The sequence below is a fragment of the Pongo abelii genome, chromosome X (assembly GCF_028885655.2).
Source record: "Pongo abelii isolate AG06213 chromosome X, NHGRI_mPonAbe1-v2.0_pri, whole genome shotgun sequence".
Classification (NCBI taxonomy): Eukaryota; Metazoa; Chordata; class Mammalia; order Primates; family Hominidae; genus Pongo; species Pongo abelii.
The window spans coordinates 95,887,098-95,911,783 of NC_072008.2; the positions used below are offsets into that span (position 1 = coordinate 95,887,098).

At 35.6% G+C, this 24,686-nt stretch overlaps 1 pseudogene; it reads right to left on the reverse strand.

Annotated features, from left to right (window-relative positions):
• Positions 1-532: 532 nt before the first annotated feature.
• LOC112130907 (ubiquitin-conjugating enzyme E2 variant 1-like) lies at positions 533-968 on the reverse strand (annotated as a pseudogene).
• Between the last annotated feature and the right edge of the window lie 23,718 nt (positions 969-24,686).

Below are 24,686 nucleotides of genomic sequence, written 5' to 3' on the forward strand. Positions count from 1 at the left end.
AATAAAAAAAAAGACTCGAAGAAACCAGGGGTGCAGGTAAAGCACCCTACACACCCAGCAGTAGTCTCACAGGCTGTGACCTGAAACCTTCACATCTACTCTACAGGCCCCCCAGGCTAGAGGGCTGTTGTTGCAGGGAGGGTGGGAGGTAATAGGTAGGCAGAGACCCCAGGCCATGTATCAGCAGCAAGGTGATTGTGTGATGTGTCTTTTCACAGTTGAGTTAGATGTGACCCATCAGTTATGATGGGAATCAATTTAAATAGACTTTCTTGATCCCAGAAGTTCAACTATGGGGACGGTGGTTACACTTGACAGGATGATTTGTCATAGCACAACTTATATATTTCAAATGGACAAAAAATTAGTATCATTTATAGTATCTTAAGATAAATTTCCTTTGAATGGGAGCTTTCTTTCCAGTACTTTGAGGTCTACAAGATGTATCTGGAAAATGTACTACTCTGGAAAATGAAGACTGCTTAAATTGAAGGGGGGGGGAAAGGGAAGGGCTTGTGGTTTTTCTTTTGGATTAATTGCTGTAACACTGTCCTTCAGGTGACTGAGGGAGTTTCATGTTTTCTTTAGACATAATTAGGCACCAAAGCTCTTGCAGGACAACTTTGGTGCTATATGAATTCTGCCATTTTGCTAGCACTGATGTGGCTCTTGTGTCCACCACTCCATTAGAACTATTAACTCCATTCATTTTAATTTTTGTTACAAATCTTACAAAGCGAGGTGTTTCTGGGTATTTAGGTTCACATTCTGTTCTCAGGCTGTATACTTGGTTTTCATAAATTGTCCTTGGAGGCCCAATTATCTTCCCTGTCCATCTTATAAGTGTCATGTCTTCATCATCTTCTAGACCCCAGCTAACTGTGCCATCTCCTACTCCTTTCTTCGAGTTCATCCAACAGATGGAAATTGTAAGGGACTGTTACTCCCTAGCCCATGGTGGCTGCCATCTTAAAACGCTGTTGCCTGAAGGCTCGCCCCTTCTCTCCCCCTATTTTCTTCTCATAGGACATGAGACCACAATCTTCTAAAAATGACCTTTCCTAATAACTACAGACCTACCTGTCTAGGAATAAACCATCTTAGCCGTGAGAGAGAGGATGAAATCTGAGACCAAATACTCATTTTCTTCTAAAATGCTTTCTCCAAAAGATTTAATAAAAGAAAACAGGGGAAATGTGAAAGGAAAATATATAGGTCACTCAAAATCACTAAGTTAAAAAGTAAATTCAAGCTGAGAACTGCTTAGGGCAAATCTGCCTCCCATTGCATTGAAAGTCATCCCTCTGCTCACTGAGATAAATGCATATTTGATTGCTTTCTTTGGAAAGGCTAATCAGAAACTCAAAAGAATGCAATTGTTTTTTCTCACTCACCTGTGACCCAGAAGCCCCCACCCTGCTTCAAATTGCCACTCCTTTCTGGACCAAACCAATGTTCATTTTACGTATATTGATTGTAGTCTCATGTCTCCCTAAAATATATATAACTAAGCTATGATTTAACCACCTTGGACACACTTTGTCAGGACCTCCTGAGGTTGTGTCACAGTTGTGTATTCTCAATGTTGGCAAAATAAACTTTCTAAATTAACTGAGATCTGTCTCAAATTTTAGGGGTTCACATCACTCTCTCCTTGCTTGTAAGATTTCCACTGAAAAGTCTGCTACCAGATGTATTGGAGCTTCACAGTGTGTTATTTTATCTTTTGCTTTTGCTGCTTTTAGAATCCTTTCTGGATTTTTGATTTTTGGAAGTTTGCTTATTAAATGCCTTGAGCTAGTCTTTGGTTTATATCTGCTTGGTGTTCTCTAACCTTCTTGTCTTTGGATAATAATATATTTCTGTAGGTTTGGGAAAATCTCTGTTATCATTCCTTTGAATGCACTCTATTTTCCTATTTCTTTCTCTCCATCCTGTTTAAGACCAATAGCTCTTAGATTTGCCCTTTTGAGGCTATTTTCTGGATCCTGTAGGCATGCTTCATTATTTTTAATTTGTCTATTTTGACTGTATATTTTGAAATAGGCTGTTCTTCAAGCTCACTAATTTTTTTCTGCTTTATCAATTCAGTTTTTAAGAGACTCTGATGCATTTTTATTATACCAGTTGCATTTTAGCTCTAGGATTTCCCCTTAATTATTTTTAATTACTTAAATCTTTTTGTTCAGTGTACCTGACAGGATGCTGATTTTTTTCTCTGTGTTATTTTGAATTCATTTATATCTTCCTTAAAACAGCTGTGCTAAATTCTCTGTCTTAAATGTCACATGTCTCTGTTTCTCCAAGATTGATCCCTGGTGCCTTATTTGGTTCATTTGATGAAGTCATGTTTTCCTAGATCATGCTGCTGCTTGTAGATGTTTGTCTGTGTCTTGGTATTAAAGAGTTAGGTATTTATTGTAGTCCTTACTGTCTGGGCTTGTTTGTTCCCATCCTTCTTGGGAAAGTTTTCCAGATACTTGAAAAGACTTGGATGTTTTGATCTAAGCCATATCTGCTTCAAGGGGAACTCCAAACCCAGTAATGCTGTGGTTCTTTCAGACTCATAGAGGTATAAGCTTGCTGGTCTTAGACAAGATCTGGAAGAATTATCTGGTTTACCAGACAGAGACGCTTTGTATTAGTTCATCTCATGCTGCTAGTGAAGACATACCCGAGACTGGGTAATTTATAAAGGACAGAGGTTTAATTTACACTCAGTTTCACAGGGCTGGAGAGGCCTCAGGAAACTTACAATCATGGCAGAAGGGGAAGCATAAACATCCTTCTTCATGCAGTGACAGAAAGAAGTGCCGAGCAAAAGGAGAAAAAGCCCTTATAAAATCATCAGATCTCATGAGAACTCACTATCACAAGAATAGCATGAGGGTGATTGTCCTCCCGATTAAATTACCTTCCATCGAGTCCCTCCCATGATATGTGGGGATTACGGGAACTACAATTCAAGATGAGATTTGGGCAGTGACACAGCCAAACCATATCATTCCACTCCTGGCCCCTCCCAAATCTCACGTCCTCACATTTCGAAACACAGTCATGCTCTTCCAAAAGTCCCCCAAAATCTTAACTCACCCCAGCATTAACTCAAATGTCCAAAGCCAAAGTCTCATCTGAGACAAGGCAAGTCCCTTCCACCTAGGAGCCTGTAAAATCCAAACAAGTTAGTTACTTCCTAGATACAATGCAGGTACAGGCGTTAGGTAAATACATCTGGTCCAAATGGGTGAATCAGCTAAAACAAAGGGGCTACAAGCTCCACTCAAGTCTGAAATCCAGTAGGGCAGACATTAAACCTTAAAGTTCCAAAATGATCTCCTTTAACTTCATGTCTCACGTCCAGGTCACACTGATGCAAGAAATGGGCTTGTATGGCCTTGGGCAGATTTGCCCCTGTGGTTTTGCAGGGTACAGCCCCGCTCCTGACTGCTTTTACAGGCTGGCACTGAGGTTCTGGTGAAATGGTTTTCCTTAAGGCTTGTTAAGATGAACATAACACTCTGGTGTAATTCAAAATGGTTACTTTCCCCCTCTCCCTGCTGAAATCACAGAGTGCTTTTTCTCTGATATTTACTGTGAGAAACTTCTTGAGTTACTGGAGGTAAAAATCACAAAAGTGTGGGTTCCACCTATCGCTGGGTACACCTAGAGATTTTACCCCCAGGTTTGTCCACACTGAGTCTCTACTAATTTGTCAAATGCAGTTTATATTTTCCTATACTGGTATTGGTTCCTACAGAAGTTTCTCCTCATGGGTTTCTGGTTCAGTAAGTTGGGATTTTCTTTGTCTTTCTACCTACATCTCCAATTTTGGAAGCAGCAATTTGCCCTGTCACCTCACTTATCTGAAGAATCTAAGAAATATTGTTGATTCTGTAGTTTGTTTAACTTGGTCACATCTTCCAAACTCCTTGAATGTCTGTTGGAAACCAGAAACCAGTTATATCTAAGAAACTATTTTGTTAGATATTTAATCAGGGTTATGCTAACTTTATAAAATGAGTTGGAAAGTTGTTCTTTCTCATCTATTTTCTGAAAGTGTTTCCTCAAATATTTGATATAATTCACCAATGAAACCATTTTGGCCCAAAATGATTTTTTTGCATGTTTGTTTAAAATTATGGACTCAGTAAATTTGACAGTTGTGTTTGGGTCAAGTGTCTTCCAAATAATTTGTTCATTTTTTTTAAGTTGTCAAATTATTGGCATAAAGTTGTTCATAAAATTTATTTATTATATTTTAAGTTCTGTAAGATTTATGTTCTCTCATTTTTCCTAACAGTGGTAAATTGTGCTTTATTATTTGGTTTATCAGTGTAGCAACGACTTTATAAATTTTCTAAGTGTTTTCAAGATCCAACTGTTTAAAAAACTTTTTGAAAACTAAACAATAGGCACAACTTAAGTTGAATTTCACAAATTTTTCTAAACAATAAACACTGCTTAAGTTTTACTTTACACACTTACATTTGTTGTAATTTTAAGATAATTTAATTCAAGATATTTTAAAATTTCTCCTGTATCTTTGATACATGTGTAATTTAAAAGTGTTACTTTATTTTCAAATATTTGTTGCTTTTTCAAGTATATGAATTTGTTAATTATTTCTCCCTTGATGTCATTTTGCTAAGAGAGCATGCTCTGAATTATTTTTTTAAAGTTTTTGGAATATTTTGTGACTCAGTTTGTGATCTCTGTGAATGCTCCTTATGAACTTTTAAAGAGTGCACATTTATCAGTTCAGTATACTCTCTTACACGTGCCAGTTAGGTTTAATGGGATGATATAATTGATTCAAGTCCTATATAACCTTACTCATTTTTTTTTTTGCCTGTTTTTTTTCTGTCAATTACTACAGGAGAAGTGCCAATATCTCCAATTATTTTGTTGGAAGTGTCTTTTTGTGTTGAATTCTCTGTTTCTGCTTTATTTAATTTAAGCTGTATTTTAAGGTGCATACATATTTAAGATTTCTACATCTTCTTGATAAATTAGTCTGGTTATCATTATAAAATTATCTTCTTTATCTTTGGTCATATTATTGTATTGAAGTTCTTTTTTTTTTTTTTTTAGATGGAGTCTTGCTCTGTCACCCAGGCTGGAGTGCAGTGGTACTTTCTGGGGTCACTGTAACCTCCACCTCCTGGGTTCAAGCAATTCTCCTGCCTCAGCCTCCTGAATAGCTGGAATTACAGGTGCGTGCCACCACGCCCAGCTAATTTTTTGTATTTTTAGTAGAGACGGCGTTTCACCGTGTTAGCCAGGATGTTCTTGATCTCCTGACCTCATGATCCACCCGCCTCAGCCTCCCAAAGGGCTGAGATTACAGATGTGAGCCACCACACCCGGCCTGAAGTTCATTTTTTAAGATACAAATGTAACCACTCCAGTATTTTCTATGATGTATGTTTGCTGTAGGACAGATTTTTTTAAAAGATTACTCATAACTTATCTGTGTCATCTTATTTATTATTATTATTTTTTTGGTTCGGGAGCTTATAGTAGGGTCTCACTTTATTATCCAGACTTACAGTGTGTGTCTTTTATAAAATATATTTAGTTCCTTTTCAATTTTTGTAACTATGGTATTTTTTAAGTTGACCACTTAGTATTTTGTTATTTATTTGTCCTATTGTTCATTCTGCTTCTTAATCTTTTTTTATACCTTTGAATACATAAATATATAAATTTAATCTTCTCTATCGGCCTTTATTTGCATATCGTTGCTTTTATTTGTCACAATTGTTCCCTTAGGATTAAAATTATTGTAATTACCTTAAATTGATATTAAGCTATTTTACATAGCTATAAGAATATTACAACAGTATCATTCCTTGAGCCTTCTCATTCTTTGTCATATCATTGTCATACAATTTACCTCTATATGTTATAAACTCCATTATGCTTTGTTTTTATTTTCATAATTCATTATATTTTTAGTAAACAGAATTTCTTTTATATTTATCCACACATTTACAATTAGCATTATTTATTTTTTCATATATCTAATTTTCTACCTGACATAATTTAAAATCAGCCTGAAGAACTTCTTTTAATATATATATTTTCTAATATTGCCGGTCTCCTGGTGTTCAACTGTTACAACTTTTGTTAATATAAATTTTTTTGTCATATTTGAAGAGTATTTTGTTGAACATTAAATTCTAGTTTAATAGTAATTTTATTTCATTATTTTAAATATATTCTGGCTTTAGTGGACTTGACATGTGATGTTTCTGATTATAGGACATTATAATATTTTGTGTCGTATAAATAATCTATGTTTTTCATGTGGCTGTTTAAGGTTTTTGATTTAGCTTTTGTATATTTAACTATATTGTGCCTAGGTGTGTTTTTTGTTTTGTTTTGTTTTTAGTTTATTCAACTTACAGTTTGTTATATTTTTGGGGCTTATGGGTGGATAGCTTTCAATTAATGTCAATATTTTACCATTTTTTAGAACACTTTTCTATGCCTCACTCTCTATCTTCTCATTCAAAATCATACATTTAGATAATTAGATGTGAAAACACTGGATAGTGATGCTGTTCATTTGGTATTACTTGGTTTTTATCTATGTTGCACAGAATCTGTTATTGTGTTTTCAAATGCACTCATAGTTTTCTGCTTTGTGTTTTTGTTAAGCCCATTTAGTAATTTATTTAAAATTTTGGATCATATTTTTCTGACTTCAAATTTCCATTTGAATTTTTCATAATTTTGATATTTCTATTTAGATTTGCCATTTACTCACACATTATATTCATCTTCATATTTAAATTTAAGTCATTGATTGTTCAATATAACTATAATAACTGTGCTAATGTTTTTGCCTGCTAATTCTCATATTTATCATCTCTAGTTATGTTTTTTTTTAAATTTTTTTATTTTTATTTTTTTTTTTATTTTTTTTTTTTTGGTTTTTTATTATTATTATTATTATTATTATTATTATTATTATACTTTAGGCTCTATGGTACATGTGCACAACGTGCAGTTAAGTTACATATGTATACATGTGCCATGCTGGTGCGCTGCACCCACCAACTCGTCATCTAGCATTAGGTATATCTCCCAATGCTATCCCTCCCCCCTCCCCCCACCCCACAACAGTCCCCGAAGTGTGATGTTCCCCTTCCTGTGTCCATGTGTTCTCATTGTTCAATTCCCACCTATGAGTGAGAATATGCGGTGTTTGGTTTTTTGTTCTTGCGATAGTTTACTGAGAATGATGATTTCCAATTTCATCCATGTCCCTACAAAGGATGTGAACTCATCATTTTTTATGGCTGCATAGTATTCCATGGTGTATATGTGCCACATTTTCTTAATCCAGTCTATCATTGTTGGACATTTGGGTTGGTTCCAAGTCTTTGCTATTGTGAATAATGCCGCAATAAACATACGTGTGCATGTGTCTTTATAGCAGCATGATTTATAGTCCTTTTGGTATATACCCAGTAATGGGATGGCTGGGTCAAATGGAATTTCTAGTTCTAGATCCCTGAGGAATCGCCACACTGACTTCCACAAGGGTTGAACTAGTTTACAGTCCCACCAACAGTGTAAAAGTGTTCCTATTTCTCCACATCCTCTCCAGCACCTGTTGTTTCCTGACTTTTTAATGATTGCCATTCTAACTGGTGTGAGATGGTATCTCATTGTGGTTTTGATTTGCATTTCTCTGATGGCCAGTGATGGTGAGCATTTTTTCATGTGTTTTTTGGCTGCATAAATGTCTTCTTTTGAGAAGTGTCTGTTCATGTCCTTTGCCCACTTTTTGATGGGGTTGTTTGTTTTTTTCTTGTAAATTTGTTGGAGTTCATTGTAGATTCTGGATACTAGCCCTTTGTCAGATGAGTAGGTTGCGAAAATTTTCTCCCATTTTGTAGGTTGCCTGTTCACTCTGATGGTAGTTTCCTTTGCTGTGCAGAAGCTCTTTAGTTTAATTAGATCCCATTTGTCAATTTTGGCTTTTGTTGCCATTGCTTTTGGAGTTTTAGACATGAAGTCCTTGCCCATGCCTATGTCCTGAATGGTATTGCCTAGGTTTTCTTCTAGGGTTTTTATGGTTTTAGGTCTAACATTTAAGTCTTTAATCCATCTTGAATTAATTTTTGTATAAGGTGTAAGGAAGGGATCCAGTTTCAGCTTTCTACATATTGCTAGCCAGTTTTCCCAGCACCATTTATTAAATAGGGAATCCTTTCCCCATTGCTTGTTTTTCTCAGGTTTGTCAAAGATCAGATAGTTGTAGATATGTGGCGTTATTTCTGAGGGCTCTGTTCTGTTCCATTGATCTATATCTCTGTTTTGGTACCAGTACCATGCTGTTTTGGTTACTGTAGCCTTGTAGTATAGTTTGAAGTCAGGTAGCGTGATGCCTCCAGCTTTGTTCTTTTGGCTTAGGATTGACTTGGCGATGCGGGCTCTTTTTTGGTTCCATATGAACTTTAAATTAGTTTTTTCCAATTCTGTGAAGAAAGTCATTGGTAACTTGATGGGGATGGCATTGAATCTGTAAATTACCTTGGGAAGGATGGCCATTTTCATGATATTGATTCTTCCTACCCATGAGCATGGAATGTTCTTCCATTTGTTTGTATCCTCTTTTATTTCCTTGAGCAGTGGTTTGTAGTTCTCCTTGAAGAGGTCCTTCACATCCCTTGTAAGTTGGATTCCTAGGTATTTTATTCTCTTTGAAGCAATTGTGAATGGGAGTTCACTCATGATTTGGCTCTCTGTTTGTCTGTTATTGATGTATAAGAATGCTTGTGATTTTTGTACATTGATTTTGTATCCTGAGACTTTGCTGAAGTTGCTTATCAGCTTAAGGAGATTTTGGGCTGAGACAATGGGGTTTTCTAGATATACTATCATGTCATCTGCAAACAGGGACAATTTGACTTCCTCTTTTCCTAATTGAATACCCTTGATTTCCTTCTCTTGCCTAATTGCCCTGGCCAGAACTTCCAACACTATGTTGAATAGAAGTGGTGAGAGAGGGCATCCCTGTCTTGTGCCAGTTTTCAAAGGGAATGCTTCCAGTTTTTGCCCATTCAGTATGATATTGGCTGTGGGTTTGTCATAAATAGCTCTTATTATTTTGAGATACGTCCCATCAATACCTAATTTATTGAGAGTTTTTAGCATGAAGGGTTGTTGAATTTTGTCAAAGGCCTTTTCTGCATCTATTGAGATAATCATGTGGTTTTTGACTTTGGTTCTGTTTATATGCTGGATTACATTTATTGATTTGCGTATATTGAACCAGCCTTGCATCCCAGGGATGAAGCCCACTTGATCATGGTGGATAAGCTTTTTGATGTGCTGCTGGATTCGGTTTGCCAGTATTTTATTGAGGATTTTTGCATCAATGTTCATCAAGGATATTGGTCTAAAATTCTCTTTTTTTGTTGTGTCTCTGCCAGGCTTTGGTATCAGGATGATGCTGGCCTCATAAAATGAGTTAGGGAGGATTCCCTCTTTTTCTATTGATTGGAATAGTTTCAGAAGGAATGGTACCAGCTCCTCCTTGTACCTCTGGTAGAATTCGGCTGTGAACCCATCTGGTCCTGGACTTTTTTTGGTTGGTAAGCTATTGATTATTGCCACAATTTCAGATCCTGTTATTGGTCTATTCAGAGATTCAACTTCTTCCTGGTTTAGTCTTGGGAGGGTGTATGTGTTGAGGAATTTATCCATTTCTTCTAGATTTTCTAGTTTATTTGCGTAGAGGTGTTTGTAATATTCTCTGATGGTAGTTTGTATTTCTGTGGGATCAGTGGTGATATCCCCTTTATCATTTTTTATTGCATCTATTTGATTCTTCTCTCTTTTTTTCTTTATTAATCTTGCTAGTGGTCTATCAATTTTGTTGATCCTCTCAAAAAACCAGCTCCTGGATTCATTTATTTTTTGAAGGGTTTTTTGTGTCTCTATTTCCTTCAGTTCTGCTCTGATTTTAGTTATTTCTTGCCTTCTGCTAGCTTTTGAATGTGTTTGCTCTTGCTTTTCTAGTTCTTTTAATTGTGATGTTAGGGTGTCAATTTTGGATCTTTCCTGCTTTCTCTTGTGGGCATTTAGTGCTATAAATTTCCCTCTACACACTGCTTTGAATGCATCCCAGAGATTCTGGTATGTTGTGTCTTGGTTCTCGTTGGTTTCAAAGAACATCTTTATTTCTGCCTTCATTTCATTATGTACCCAGTAGTCATTCAGGAGCAGGTTGTTCAGTTTCCATGTAGTTGAGCGGTTTTGAGTGAGATTCTTAATCCTGAGTTCTAGCTTGATTGCACTGTGATCTGAGAGATAGTTTGTTATAATTTCTGTTCTTTTACATTTATTGAGGAGAGCTTTACTTCCAAGTATATGGTCAATTTTGGAATAGGTGTGGTGTGGTGCTGAAAAAAATGTATATTCTGTTGATTTGGGGTGGAGAGTTCTGTAGATGTCTATTAGGTCTGCTTGGTGCAGAGCTGAGTTCAATTCCTGGGTATCCTTGTTGATTTTCTGTCTCGTTGATCTGTCTAATGTTGCCCCAGCAGGGGCAGACTGACACCTCACACGGCCGGCCAGGTACTCCAACAGACCTGCAGCTGAGGGTCCTGTCTGTTAGAAGGAAAACTAGCAGAAAGGACATCCACACCAAAAACCCATCTGTACATCACCATCATCAAAGACCAAAAGTAGATAAAACCACAAAGATGGGGAAAAAACAGAGCAGAAAAACTGGAAACTCTAAAATGCAGAGCACCTCTCCTCCTCCAAAGGAACGCAGTTCCTCACCAGCAACGGAACAAAGCTGGACGGAGAATGACTTTGACGAGCTGAGAGAAGAAGGCTTCAGACGATCAAATTACTCCGAGCTACGGGAGGATATTCAAACCAAAGGCAAAGAAGTTGAAAACTTTGAAAAAAATTTAGAAGAATGTATAACTAGAATAACCAATACAGAGAAGTGCTTAAAGGAGCTGATGGAGCTGAAAACCAAGGCTCGAGAACTACGTGAAGAATGCAGAAGCCTCAGGAGCCGATGCGATCAAATGGAAGAAAGGGTATCAGCCCTGGAAGATGAAATGAATGAAATGAAGCGGGAAGGGAAGTTTAAAGAAAAAAGAATAAAAAGAAATGAGCAAAGCCTCCAAGAAATGTGGGACTATGTGAAAAGACCAAATCTACGTCTGATTGGTGTACCTGAAAGTGACGGGGAGAATGGAAACAAGTTGGAAAACATTCTGCAGGATACTATCCAGGAGAACTTCCCCAATCTAGCAAGGCAGGCCAACATTCAGATTCAGGAAATACAGAGAACGCCACAGAGATACTCCTCGAGAAGAGCAACTCCAAGACACATAATTGTCAGATTCACCAAAGTTGAAATGAAGGAAAAAATGTTAAGGGCAGCCAGAGAGAAAGGTCGGGTTACCATCAAAGGGAAGCCCATCAGACTAACAGCGGATCTCTCGGCAGAAACCCTACAAGCCAGAAGAGAGTGGGGGCCAATATTCAACATTCTTAAAGAAAAGAATTTTCAACCCAGAATTTCATATCCTGCCAAACTAATTTTTTTATCTTATTTCTGCATCTTCCTTTAGATTGTGTAAGAGTGCATGCAGCTCTCACTCTAGAGTTACAGTATTTCTACATCTAATTTGTGTCCTGTCTGGATTTACACTTAATGAAAAGAGTGTTTAACATAGACTTCATGCTCTGGGTACTTGGAATTCCAATGTGTTTTAGCACTACATAAACTCCACGGTTTCTGCAGAGACCAGATCATAGAGTGCCTTTTATTACATACTAAGTTGGTACAATTTCTAATTTAAGATAAAAACCAGTCAAATTAATTGTTTAGACAGGCACAAATGATATATATGTATTGAATACCTACTCTCTATTAGGAACTTAGAAAAATCTTTACTTACATATAATTACTAAATTATATGTGATATAGTACTGAGAAGCAGTAATTATTCTCCACACTTTAATTGTGAGAAGAACTAAAATTTAGAGCTACATAATATTTGATCTGTGAGCAAACAGATAGTCAATGTAGGCCTAAGATGTAAGCCCAGGTCTGTCTATTCCAATTCTGAAACTATAACCATCAACAGCAGTATTGAAAACTTATTTCAGTTAGGCAAAAACAGAGGTAAAAACCGTTTCAGAAGATTTTGGTCAATACAAAAAATAATAAGTATGTGAATTAATTAAGGCAGTAGGAATAATATTGGAGAAAAGGATATAGATGCAAGAAATATTTAGAAAATAAAATTAGCCATATATGCCAATTGGGATACATAAAGAAATTGGGTTGAGAAACCAGGAAAACATTAACTTTCTAAAGTTTCCAGGTTGAATGGCAGAATTGCATGCCATTATTGTCACAGAGAATAAAGGATTGGAGAATTTCACTTATATGCACATTAAGCTGCTTGTGTTTTGTCCAGATGCAGATTATGTTTGTATAATTAAGAAGTTCCAAAGGGAAGCCTCAGCTAGAGAATTTGATCTCCACATTATCAGCATTTCAGGGACTATTAAATCAAAGCATGAAGACAAATTAATGTTTTATAGTGTAGAAGACTTAAGCCCAAAATGTCACTCACAATAGTCTGAAAAAAATGTATATTTATAGAGGGAGGCAGAGAGAGAGAGAGAGAGAGAAGCAGAGTAATACTCTATATAGTTAATAATATATATGGATAGAAACCTGATTAAAATACAAATAAAAACTAGCCATACCTTACAACTTACTAAATATTATTGACTAAAATAAACCAATGTATTTGTATTTCATCTTTTATTTATTTGATAAATATGTTTTGAGCACCGGTCAGGCTATTCCGATTGATCATCAAACAGAAAACATTTTACCAGTCCATTATGCCAGGTACCAATGCTTCTAACAGGTATGAGACACTATTCTGACTAATAATTTTATAATTTATGAAGAATTCTGTGAGCAGAAGCAGGAAGATGGGAGAGAACATGTCAGGTTTTAGGGTAATGAATACAAAAACTTGGCTGGAGCTCAGACTTTCTCTAATAGCCCATTACAGAATCACTTTCCAAGCACTCTAAAAACTGCCTTTAGAACATAGCAAGGATCATTGATGTTTGTGCTATGATCCAAAAGTATTAGTATGCCGCAGAGAAACTACTTATTCAACTACATTTTGCTTAGTAGATATTTGTTTTTACTCCACAAAAGATTAATATCACAGAATGACTTCAGTAAGTCAGTTTGGAATAAAATGCTTTCTCACTCAGATTCTTTAAAATATGAGTCTATTTTACCCCTCTTCAGTATTGCTCACCAGCAAGATAATAGATACATGATATTAAAGCATATCTAAGATTAATTATATGAGTTCAGAAACAATGTTAGTTGGAAATATCTCTTACTCAAAGTAATTAGATATAGCATTGCTTCTAATATTCGGAACTATACTGAAAAGATTTGATTCAGAAATATTTATAAAGAAGTTAATAGTGCTATACTGTTAAGGATAATACAAAAATGTTACTGGAAGTATTTAAAGCAAAACAAAATCAACTAAAGGAAACTTGTATTTTTTTTATTCTTATACATTGCTTTACTTTTACTAATTTCCTTGGATATTTTTGCTGTGCCTGCATAAGAAGGGCAATTGAACACTCAATTTTAAAATTCAGCTTTGAGTGTAGTCATTGTGAATGCCCTGGCACCCACCCATATCATGACAGTATAACGTTGAATGCACTTGCTCCTTCAGACTATTTAACAATTTTAAATACTAATTTCCTACGTATCTGGTTCAAACTGTGACACTATAGTACATGCATGACTGTACTGGCATCCAGGCTTCTGGGTACTGCTTTCATATTCCTTAGACACAAACTGCAATAATTTTATTATAAAATAACCATTGATTACTTCTAATCATCAGAATTATGTTAAAGGGCATATGTATTTTTATTATTTTCTAAAAAACTAAATAACCTCAGAGGAAAGACCTCCAGAGCCTGGTTTTAGAGGTTATCAATGAAATAGTGTGTTATCCACATTTTTACTCTGGAGTGAAGCCCTATTATTTCAGTGAAGTGCTTCCAAAGATTTTAAGTACTTCACTCTTAAATATGAATGGATATGCTAGGTTCAACCAACTTTTAAAAGAAATATTCAAGATGAAAGAGAGAACCAAAATAAATTTAAGAATCATTGAATGATTAGAGTCAACTTAGGAAGCCGAAAAAAATCATTTTAAAAACACATTATATGCATGGAAAAATAAAAAGATATTTTATACATAAAACAATGGGTTGTATGGAAAAACACAGAAAAGACAGCCTTTGAACATTAAAAATATGGCAACCTCAATAGAAAACTTTAATATGTATTTTGGAGCTACAAATGAGTAAATTTCCCAAGAAGCAGAACAAAATGATATAAAAAAGAAAAATATAAGACTTTTAGAATATCTCTACTGGAACTCAAATATCAAACTAACATAGGAACAGAAAGAAGAGAAAACTGTTTTGCTGTACACATTGAGAGTGTCTACTAGAATATGCAGCACAATAAAAGAAAAGGAGCCACATCAAGAAACAATGCCATAAAATTTACTAGCCATGTATAAAGAGATCTCAATCCCCAAACATTTGTAAACCAAAAGTATCTGAGACAGGTCCCCATCAATTTAGAAAGTTTACTTTGCCAAGGTTATGGGCACACACATAACACAACCTCAGGAGGTCCTGGAAACATGTGCCCAAGGTAGTTGGGGTACAGCTTGGTTTTATACATTTTAGGGAGACATGAGACATCAGTAAATACATGTAAGATGTAAATTGGTTTGGTCTGAAAGAGCAGGACAATTCAAAGCTAGGGCTTCTAGGTCATAGGTAGATTTAAAAATTTCTGATTGGCAAATTGTTGACAGAGTTTTTATCAATAGGAAGGAAAGTCCAGGTTACAATAACAAGCTGTAGAGACCAAGGTTTGTCATGCATATGAAGCGTCCAGGTAGCCAGCTTCAGAGGAAATAGATTATAAATGTTTCTTATCAGACTTAAAGAGTCTGTTCTATCAGTAATTCCAAAAGGGAGAAGGGTGTAATAAGGTATGTTCAGTTCCCCCTTCCCATTGTGGCCTGAACTAGTTTTTTAAATTAACTTTGGAGTGTTCTTGCTTAGAGGAGAGTTTGATTCAGATGGTTAGGGGTTTTATAATTTTATTTTTTGCTTACATTCTCCTCCTTCTGACCAAGATTAGCCTGAGGCAACATCAATGACCATTAAACTTTTATTTTGTCCCATAGTATTGCCAGGATGGCATGGCTGCCTGCCCCAGTTTCATCCTGTCCTTTGCTGGGACCCTCTATGACCAAGAGACTCAGAGACAAAAGACTTATGACCAGTTAAATATTCTTGGCCAGGGAGAAACTGATGTAGACAGGTATTCATCACCCTTTACAATTTGTAAAGTAATATAAAAGCCAACAGACAAAAAGCCAAATGTTGGATGTGGACAGGCATTTATTACCTTTAATATTCTTAAAGTAATATAAATGCCAACAAACAAAAGGGTATAGTACATGTTACAAAATTCAGTTTATCTATCTTTAACTTCTATGTATAAAGCTACTGTAATCTTGGTTTTAATTACAGACTTATAGCAATTAGCTATACAAAACTTAAGCATTGTTAAAACCATTTAAGCTAAGGAATTCAGGGACTTTTGTTGTGCTGCAATGCTTTTTGTGCTTTTTTGGTAATTTGTCCTATGGTGGCTGATCAATTTTTTATATATATATATATATATATATATATATGTATGTATGTATACATATATCTGCATACATTGCATAACTGGGAGAATTATACCCACAAGGCTTTGTCACGAGGTATCTTTTTGTCCTCTCAGAAATAATTTTCTTTTGATTCTATAGGAAACAGAAAATATTTTATGAATGGATTGGATGAAATGGTGCCACATATGTAATAACCCAGGTGGCCATGTCCCTTATTTTACCAGTTGTTTAGCACCTTCTTTATTTGGACGGTCTAATCTAATTACAAACCTCAAAACTGGCCATTAGAATCTCATAATACCCACCTCTTCTCTGGGCCAAAATGGTGGGTGCTAGTATAGTTTCAGCAGCAGGTCATTTGCAGTGATAAACAGATCAGGCCCAGTGGGATTCCAAATGTGGGAAATATGCAGCCTTTGAAAAACCATCTCTAGTCTTCCTAATACTGTGATTCTGGTTTTCTCTCTCAGAAATAAAATTACAATACATGAATAATATTAATAATTTGATAATTAAAAGATAATGTATGTGCCAGAACATAAAAAGGAATCTATTCCATTAGGGTGCCAACTAAAAACATGAGGAAAATTATAACCTATTGCTCTTTTTGATGATTATTGTAGCCAAGAAATAATTAATGATTTAATGTGAACTCAAAAATAAAAGTCAGAGCTTGAACTTAGTAATGGGCATTTTAGTTCTCTTTAAAACAATTTCTCTTTTTTTCTAGCCTTCCCTTTCTATTAAAGAGAGATTATAGTAAGAGAAATTTGTGCGTAAAGTAAGTTTTAGGCTTATTATACTTGGCTTGATTATTCACATAAAGTGCACCAAGAATTGATTGGCTGTATAGATTCTTTTCAAGTTGGCTTTCTGTAACTTTACCTGAAAATATGTCATTCAAGTCAAAGCCTTGGTAAAATAATCAGTGTCTCCAATTGTGTCTTGTTTCAAAAGAAAAGATGCTTACTAAACTTAGGCAAATAGCTATATTGCCATAAAATCAGAATATTCACAAATAGCTTTTAGATTTGGGATAACTCAGACGGAGAGAAAGGTAAATTTTGCTCACTAAAACATACTTTATCTAATTGCTCTAAACTATAAGTAACTCAAAGGAAAAATATTTTCTTAATTATTCTTTAACAAGAACAGTAGATTCCAAACAGATTTTGTTTGCTTACTTCGGAACTGCCATTGAAAAGCCATGCAGTTCTTGTCAAACAAAAGCTGTTTATCAGGCACAGTAGAATCTAGCAATGTTAACAGCCACAAATCCATATAGGTCTACAGCAATGTCAGTTCTTGCCTCCTCAACAGAAATAGTTCAACCAGGGAGCATAAGGCACAGGGATAGACTGTGGTGAGCTTTACAGCAGGGATGAAAGTTTATTAAAAAGTTTTAGAGCAGAAAACAAAAAGGAGTTAAAATACACTTAGAAGAGGGCCAATTGGGCAACTTGAGAGATTTAAGTGCGTAGCTTGACCTTTGACTTGGGATTTTATATGTTGACATACTTCTATGGTCCGTTTTACTTCTTCCTTGAGCCTTGACTTGGGGTGAGATGTCTGCATGCACAGTGGCCTGCCAGCACTTGGGATGGGCCACATGTGCAGTGTGTTTAATTAAGTTTTACACACGCTCATTTGAGATGTTTTTCCCTTAAGTCATGTGTTCCTATAGGTAGGTTATATACCAGCAAAACTCTGCCATTTTGCTCTTAGTATGCATGTTTGAGCCCACTCACCCAAATACTGAAATATTATTGGAAAGCTGCTGATCACCAGCTTCAGGGTTCTTTTTTTTTTTTTAATCTATTGGGTGACTGACTTTTCTATGGTGCCAGCTGCAACTAATTGTTATTTAAGAGAGACAGTTTATCAACCACCTGACCATCACCTATTGGTTGCCTGACATTCCTGGAGGTGTGTATTTGGGGTGGGAGGATCTCCTGTCCTGCTCATATCTGCCTAACAAATTACTGTAACATTTCTCCCCTCAAGAGTCCAATACCCCAATTCTCTGGGAAAAATTGATGAAACAGTGTTCTATAACTGCTTCCTGCTGATGGGGGTATGGTGATTGTTTTGTTGGTCTTGGCCTCTTGCTAGCTGTCAGGACAGGGTGGTTCCATGGGTTGGTGAAAGTTGTATCCAGCCAAGTCCAAGAGAGACAGGGGAAGGATTTTACTTCTGTTGTGTTCCACAGATGGGCATTGAGGTATCCTCTGCAAATGCAGAAAACTGGTGTGGGGCACTTTAGTGTTGAGGGACCAGCAGGGTCTCCCTTAGTCCATTCAACCTTTGAAAGTGTTGTGAAGACATTTGTTTTAATCTTATCTATTTCAGGTTTATTTATTACATTTTACAATAGTCATCTTAGGATTTCCACCCTGATGGGATGAGTCCTTTGACTCCCTATTGCTGTAAAATCTATGTGGGCCAGCCAGTTTGATAAGGCTTCTCAAGTCATTGTTCACTTTACACTATACCTTCTGATTTTAATAGTTACTTGATTTTGCCCATCCCCCACATTGACTATCTTCTTGGTAACAACAGATCTCAGAATTACTTATTAGTTATTTTGCTATTACAGATAATAACTAAGTAATTACATATTTTTCTTTTTCTTTATTAGTTTGCATTTCCTTATTCATTCAGTTAACAAACACCCTGGGAGTATGATCCATCTGTAAATTCCACTGGAAACTTTTACCATTAGTAACTGAACACAGCCCTGCTGCAGCTCTATACTGTGGGTGACTACGTCATCACCCAAGAGTCAAAGGCTTCTCATTTCTCATTCTTTTATTTCTCTTTATTCATTAGTTTTTTTTACATATTTTTTCATTTATTTTAAAGCAACTCTTAAGTAACCTCTAAACTAGAAACATTATATTTTATTTTGCAAAAACTATATTATCATGTTTTTATAACCTTACTGAAAACATTTTACTCTTCTACTATTTTGACTCATAGTAACCCAAATTCCTAGTGGGAAATCTAGGATCACTTAATTTAACAGAACAGGACTTTAAGATTTTAAATGACTGGAGTGAATTGAGATTAAATTTGCCAAATTAATCTTACCAAAGTTTACTAGTCATGTGTACTAAAAAGCTTCTGAGATAGCTTTTATTAGTCTGATAGGCACTTATTTTTTTCAAACCAATTGATTAGAGCTCTTTTATATAATTGGTACTAAAATGTTACTTCCACATGACATATGTAAATATATAGACATAACAAACACACAGACAGAGGCAGGTCCTATAAAAATTTTTATTTGCTGGTTTTCAATAATTTTTTATTACTTTAGACTATTAACTTAAAAAACATTACAGGAGCCAACAAAAGTTGAAGGGGAAATTTGCCATCCTAGGCTTCTAAAAGAGAAAACAGAGCAGAAGCAGTAGGGTTCAACTGAATAACTTCTGAGGTATCAATGTGAAGAATTTCAAAAAGAAAGAGATCATATAATTTAAAAATTAAAAACTTTTGGCCGGGCACGGTGGCTCAATCCCGGCATTTTGGGAGGCCAAGGCAGACGGATCACGAGGTCAGGAGATCGAGACCATCATGGATAACATGGTGAAACCCTGCCTCTAATAAAAATGCAAAAAATTAGCCAGACGTGGTGGCAGGCGCCTGTAGTCCCAGCTACTCAGGAGGCTGAGGCAGGAGAATGGCGTGGACCCGGGAGGTGGAGCTTGTAGTGAGCCAAGATTGCACCACTGCACTCCAGCCTGGGGGACAGAGCAAGACTCCACCTCAAAAAAAAAAAAATTAAAAACTTTTTACAATTTTATTCAGTCAATATTATAAGAAAATCTTGTTCTAACCAATTCTTTAGTTTTGTGTTAGTGTTTTCCTTTCTTTTTTTTTTGAGACAAAGTCTTGCTCTGTTGCCCAGGCTGGAGTGCAGCGGTGCGATCTTGGCTCACTGCAACCTCTGCCTTCTGGGTTCAAGCGATTCTCCTGCCTTAGCCTCCTGAGCAGCTGGGATAACAGGCAGGCACCACCACGCCCAGCTAATTTTGGTATTTTTAGTAGAGACGGGATTTCACAATGTTGGTCAGGCTGCTCTCGAACTCTTGACCTCTTGATCCGCCTTCCTCAGCCTCCCAAAGTGCTGGGATTACAGGCGTGAGCCACTGCACTCGGCCTGTATTAGTGTTGTTCTAATATCAAATTATAATTTTTAGAAAGACTATTATAATATTCTATAATTATAATCAACTTAATCACATTTTTAGAATGTTTTTACAAACTTTATTATTATTTGCACAGACCATTCATGACATGCTTGGACTTTCTGGCTTGTTCTTAATGTTCCTGTCTCTTAAACAAGCAGCCATTTTATTTTAGGTCCAAATTTACTGTGCATGGTTCTTTCTCATAACCATTATTACCTCAAATACATCTTTATATCCATAAACATTTTTTACATCTCTTGTATTTTCTGGTTCCTTTTACCTTCTTTCATAAATAACCTCTGGATAACCTATGAATTAGAAAAAATACATTTTTTACAAAAAAGTTTTTCTGCAATTTATTAAATTGGAAATTCCTCAGATATTTAATAAATACCTATTAATTTTATATAACTTTAGATTCTAAATTATATAAAAATTATATTTCTAGGCAATTATTTATTTACATTTATGTGATTAATTTATTATTTTATTTTATTTTATTTTTTTTTTGAGACAGAGGCTCACTCTGTCACCCAGACTTGAGTCCAGTGGCACGATCATGGCTCACTGCAACCTCCACCTCACAGGTCCAAGCAATTCTCCTGCCTCAGCCTCCCAAGTAGCTGGGATTACAGGTGTCTGCCACCATGCCTGGTTAATTTTTGTACTTTTAGTGGAGATGGGGTTTCACCATGTTGGCCAGACTGGTCTTGAATGCCTGACCTTGTGATCCACCCGCCTCAGCCTCCCAAAGTGCTGGGATTATAGGCATGAGCCACTGTGTCTGGCCTATTTTTATTATTTTTAATAGTTTACGTTATTTGTGAAAACTGTGATAGTCATCATTCAAAGTTATTTCACTTTTAGCCCTTTTAATAGCTTATGAATTTTATGTTTTCCCAAATAAAAATTTTATGGTTAACTATATGGGTATTATACCAATAACTCATGATTTAGATGTTTTTATTAAACAAACAGTATTAAGTATCTTATTTATCAAAAATGACAGAGATTATTCTGTTTTATGCTGAGTTTATAGTTTTATAACCTTATGACTAATTTTGACACCTCATAATAACTGTCAAAATTAAATAAAAAACCTCTTGATTCAAAAATTCTAAGAAAATATATGTTGACAATTAAGACAATTTCTTAAGACATTTCCAATATTATTTTACCAATAAGTTTAATGCCAGCTTATTTATTAAAAATTTCATTTAAGTAATGTGAACTTGAAAGGCATTTTGGATTATTTACCTGTTTTATAAGTACTCCTTAATTATAACTCATTTGGGTACCTTGTGGCCACAACACATAACAAAATACATGTACGTACATATAAACACATCTGAACATGCATATACATGCACAGACAGATTCTAGAGCTTTTACATCAGAAATCTAGCATGAGTTGTCAATATAAACTCACCAGTTTACAAAAAAAATGGATAGATACAAATGACGTTTTTTGTTTGTTTTTCACCTCAACACTAGTAGAAAAGTAACAGCCAATGTAAAGTAGGCAGAAAATAAAACATAGAAATAGACACAGAACTTAGGAACTTTACCATTGCAAATCAACCTTTGGGCTCTGAACTTCCCTTAATGTAATTTGCCCAGCAGTTTAAAATGTGCACAAGAACAGACCAAACAGGTAACCAGCTGGATTACTAGAAAACCTGGCATACTCTTTTATTTACACAAACACTTGCAAGTAAAGGCACCATAAAACCAAACAGGGTGCTTGAAAAAGCGTCTTTCTCTTTGTCTTTCCTCATTCTTAGATGATTTGTTTCCCCAATTTTTTCTTAAAATGTGGAACTGAGCTTTGGCTTAGGGTTTTTAGTGTGGTGGATTGAAGTGTGCTAATTGTTAGTAGGACTCCACGGTGCCACCACTGAATTGTTTACACCCTCTTACATGTCTCAGCTTCTCTCTCTAGAGGTCTATCACCTATGAAAGGGTTCAAAACACTGATTAATCAGCTCTTATATGCCTTTCCTGGATGAAACTTTTTAAAATAATTTTGTTGGGGAATCCCTATATAGCCACCATACAATTTAGGAAGTCAACCCCCAGACACTCCCAATCAGTATTTAGTCACCCAAGGGTGCCTTTTGGCTGGGAGGAGCAAAATGCTTGTTTGCTTTGGAGCTAAGGAGCTCAATATATGATTTATCTATGAGAATGACAGTTCACTTCCTTATGCAAATTCACAGACAAGCTGATTGAAATTAATTTGGGGAGATATGGCAATGGAGGAGACCCTTTGGAATGCACTACTAAACTATAATTTGGATCCTAAACATCTTCCTAGGAAGAAAATTAAAAACAATAATAAATTAATAAAAGCTAAGACCACTTCACGTAGACTTTCCTCAGCCCTCAGCCACTTCTAACATTGTAGCTCAGAATCCCTTTTTGGTTACCAATTTGTAAACCAAAGTATCTGAGGTAGGTCTCAATAAATTTAGAAAGTTTATTTTGCCAAGGTTAAGAACACACCCATGATATAGCCTCAGAAGATCCGTACAACATGTGTCCAGGGTGGTCAGGGTACAGCATGGTTTTACATATTTTAGAGAGACATGAGACATCATTTAATACATGTAAAATGTACATTGCTTCAGTCTGGGAAGATGGGACCACTAGAAGGGAGGCTTCCAGGTAATAGGCAGATTTAAAGGTTTTCTAATTGGCAATAAGTTGGAAGAATTTTTATCAATATAAAGGAATGTCTGGGTTACAATAAGGGGTTGTATAGACCAAGGTTTTATCATGCACATGAAGTCTCCAGGTAGCAGTCTTCAGAGAGAATAAATTATAATTTTTTTGTCTGACATAAAGAGTCTTCTCTATCAGTAATTCCAAAAAGGAGGAGGGTATAATTAGGAATGTCCATCTCCCTCTTTGTATCATGGACTTAACTAGTTTCTCAGGTTAACTTTGGAATACCCTTGCCAAGAGGAAGGGTCTGTATTGGTCAGGGTTCTCTAGAGGAACAGAACTAATAGGAGATATATATATATACACACACACATATACACACACAAAGGGGAGTTTATCAAGGAGTATTGACTCACATGATCACAAGGTGAAGTCTCACGGTGGGCCCTCTGCAAGCTGAAGAGCAAGGAAGTCAATATGATTCCAAAACCTCAAAAGTATGGAAGCCAACAATGCAGTCTTCACTCAGGGAAGAGGAAGGCACAAGCTTCGGAATACAGGGAATGTTACAGAGGAAAAGTGAAATCCCACAATAACCATAGTGCAACAGGCCCCAGAAACAACAGTATAGATTGATTTAGAAAGAAGAAGAGCAGAAGAAATTACATCTCTTTGAAATAAAGTTTCAATTCATATTATATAATGTTTTGGTGATTTGGAACACAATAGTAACAGAAATTTTACAGAATTGATTGATCATGTTTGAAAACAATGGAAACAAATGAACACAATCAGGGCAGCTATTAACCAAAGAAAATACAAAACCTTTTACAGGAAAAAGAATGTAAGAATTGTGAAATACTTGCCTCAGTAAACATTACATTTTTTTAAATTGTGATATCAGTATATTGGGAGCATAAATATTAGTGGGAGGAAACACTTGAGAATAATGTCTTTACCAAAGAAATGAGAAGTTAATAGAGGGTATTGAAAATTGATAAACCAAGAAATAGCAGTGTGTAGGTATTTAGATAAAAGCAAACATCAAGTGAAATAGCTATATTTGATGAAAATAATCAATTCCGGGAAAAAGAAACAAGCATTGCGTATAGGTGACATTGTATACTGATGTTTTTAGGTATAGGCCTTATAGTAGTATTTGATATCTCAATTTTATCTCTATATTATTTTTATTAAAATATTAATGAATGAATGAATTAGAAAACTTGCTATTTGAAAGACAGAAAAAAACAATTTGAAAAAATACATAGGAGAAAAGACTCATCTCATCAATTCACATATGACCATAAATTGCTCTTCTGAGAACCAAGAAGTTATCTTTATAGCTAGTCTCCATCCCACGTGCTGCAATGATGAAAGTGTTTTTAGACCCCGAGGAAGAAGCCCATTTGTCTCTGCTTAAATACTGTCAGTAATATGACATTTTATCTTGTATGAGGGTTATTGATCTCTAATTGGAGCTGTGCCACTGTGAGAAAATTCCTATTATTTTAATGTCCAATGATTCCAGGATAATGGAAAAATGGCATCCTTCATTTGTCCTTAGTGTATAAATGAGACATATAAATGTACCACGACCTCTTTAAAGGCTTTCGAGATTCTCATCTTTTCTCTCAACCATCACCATCACATTCTATTCTCCTTATTCTTGTTATGCCCAGAGAGTAAAACTAGAAAGTGTTCTATTTCTCCTTGACTATGTTTTATTTGCCCTATATCTCTACCCACTCATTAATAAGATTAATAAAGATATGTAGACAGCCTACTTTTCTAGTGAGGTCTACTCTGACAGTACTATTTAATATTGTAAACTTCACTCTACTTAATATTATCTGCACTGTCTCTCCATACCTCTGGCTCTGCTCAGTATTTTTCCTAGCACTTAATACTTTGAATATTTTATTTATTGAAACTCTCTAGACAATAGGACATGTTTTCTGTGACAGCAAGGGATTTTGTCAATTTTGATTGCTAATGTAGTTTCAGT